General features: G+C 36.1%; 1 long non-coding RNA gene across 1 annotated transcript; it reads right to left on the bottom strand.

The window, feature by feature from the left end:
• Nucleotides 1–325: 325 nt before the first annotated feature.
• Nucleotides 326–769, bottom strand: LOC117217826 (uncharacterized). Its single transcript, XR_004489642.2, has 2 exons — nt 581–769; nt 326–477 (listed from the first exon to the last, which is right to left on the bottom strand). It is a non-coding gene; the product is annotated as an uncharacterized LOC117217826 (long non-coding RNA).
• Between the last annotated feature and the right edge of the window lie 1,839 nt (nt 770–2,608).

Here is a 2,608-nt window from a genome sequence, read left to right as displayed (position 1 = left end):
CGTTGTTTTCGGGCGAGTCGATCGATCGGGAAATATGCCATACTCGCGATATCGCTGTCTGCCGCCGCCATGACAGAAATCGTATTTTCTTTGCTCGCGCTTCGCAATTATTCTTTCAGCGACCTCGCTTCGTAAGGTATTTGGCTTGGCAAGAAAGTAATGTCGGTTTGCACCAATAGATAGCGTTACGTTTGCATTGTCGTTCTTTTGTTAAGGTTATAATGCGGAATATTATTAACTTATATATAAAAATAATATTAAAGATCTTATATAAGATAATTATTAGGTCCAATGCAGGATAAATTGAGTTACCAAAAAAACCAAATTGAGTTTTAGTTGGGTTATAATTTTGTTCCTGTTGCAGATAGGAACAGATACAGGACAATTTAACACCGTTGATCGAACTTCTTTAGTTTGTCCTTCGCGGAAGTGCATCGGTGTAATTGTGGAATGGCGAAATAAATTTAAATTTGTCCCCTGAAAGCAAAACATTCAACAACATGTCGGATTTATCGAAAGTCACTTAATGGAATTTCTAATGAAACAGGCAATTCTAAATGAAGCGATTGGATCACGTTACCGTGAAGAAGTCCTTGATGAACGATCGGCATTTTTGTTAGCATTAAACAATTTCGTGGAACAATCCTTGGCTATGAATCCCAGATTTCCTCTCATGGCGCACAAATCTGAGCCATCGAAGCGCACGAAACAAAGTTTCCAAACCACGACGTATTTTGGCCAAATATAATAGAATCATTGCGACATGCTTTATACAATTAATTTATACGCTTTGAGTCGTTCCAGACTATCTCGAGTTAACGATCTTAACCTCGAAGTTAACGATCACGATGATCATCGAAATTACTTGTGTTCATCTATGCATTGGCTTGGCAAGAAAGTAATTTCGGTTTGCACCAATAAATAGCGTTACGGCAACCGTCTTCGTCGTTTACGCTTTCGGACATCTTTCTATGTATTTTCGTCCCGATTCTCTCGCGCGATTACTCTTCACGAGTTCTCGCGCTGTCGCCCTTTATCACCGTTTAATACCTTCTTTCTGTTTATCTTTTGGGACCGGAGATCTTATCGGGTTGGCAAGAAAGTAATTTCGGTTTGCACCAATCGATAGCGTTATGCTTGCATTGTTGTTCTTTCGTTAAGGTTATAATGCGGAATATTATTAACTTATATATAAAAATAATATTAAAGATCTTAATATAAGATGATATCATTATCTTATTTCTGATTCATTGTATTGGGTTGGCAAGAAAGTAATTTCGGTTTGCACCAATAGATAACGTTATGCTTGCATTGTTGTTCTTTCGTTAAGGTTATAATGTGGAATATTATTAACTTATATATAAAAATAATAAAGATCTTATATAAGATAATATTATTATCTTATTTCTGATTCATTGTATTGGGTTGGCAAGAAAGTAATTTCAGTTTGCACCAATAGATAGCATTATGCTTACATTGTCGTTCTTTCGTTAAGGTTATAATTTTTTTGTTTTCAGCTGTGGTAGTTGACACTTTTAGGTTAATATAGAAACAAATTCCGCGCAGTTTTGTCTACAACCGATAGTTTGCTGTCAATTTTAACATGGAGCGCAAAAATGAACATTTTCGACACATTTTACTCTTTTATTTTCATAAGTTCAAGAAAGCGGCCGAAACTCGCAAAGAGTATGAAGGGTAACACGTATTTGTGACGAAGCCTCTCTAAGTTTGGCCAAACCTTTTTAGGGTTGTATTATTATTTCAATTCGGTATTTCAATATCCTCTCTTTTCTAAACTGCACAGAAGGGTTCTATTGAGTTGGTAAGAAAGTAATTTCGGTTTGCATCGTCGTTCTTTCGTTAAGGTTATAATTTTCTTGTTTCCAGCTCTGGTAGTTGACACTTTTAGGTTAATATAGAAACAAATACCGTGCAGTTTTGTTTACAACCGATAGTTTGCTGTCGATTTTAACACGGAGCGTAAAAATGAACATTTTCGACTAATCTTACTTTTTTATTTTCATAAAGGCAAGAGCTGTGGCTTCCAAAGAGATATGCGAAGTTTATGACGTCGATTGCTTAACAGAACGCTCGTGTCAGAATTGGTTCCGACAAAAAACAAACAATTGACAATCTGACAAACAATTTCGTTCTGAAGATTTTTCACTTACAGATAAGCAACGTTCAGGTCGACCTTCCGAAGTCGACGATGACAAAATCAAAGCCATAATTGAATCAAATCGTCGTATAACTATAGAGATCGTCCTGCCAATCCGATAAAAGTATCTATTATGGAACGCTTTTCAGGAGGTATAAAGTTATCATCGATTCGCGAATACAACTTAAAAGTGTTATTGTTGAATATTTACACCACTGATCGATAGATCGATGTCTCGGATAACGTAACATATATTTAGTGTATCTATTTTATGCACTTATTAAGGTAACACCGTTACCGCATCATGTCCCCGCGTTCCATATTCGATTTACCTAATGTGGTACGAGCATTTCAAATGAAACACGATATTGATTATGAAACAACTGTCCAACTGTTCCGTAAATCGGCACACAATACGGAACATTATGTTTTTGTTTTGAAACACCCGTA

Source organism: Megalopta genalis, unplaced genomic scaffold, assembly GCF_051020955.1.
Source record: "Megalopta genalis isolate 19385.01 unplaced genomic scaffold, iyMegGena1_principal scaffold0023, whole genome shotgun sequence".
NCBI classification, from domain to species: domain Eukaryota; kingdom Metazoa; phylum Arthropoda; class Insecta; order Hymenoptera; family Halictidae; genus Megalopta; species Megalopta genalis.
The sequence above is the reverse complement of the archived record's forward strand: the minus strand, read 5'-3'. Positions and strand labels throughout refer to the sequence as shown.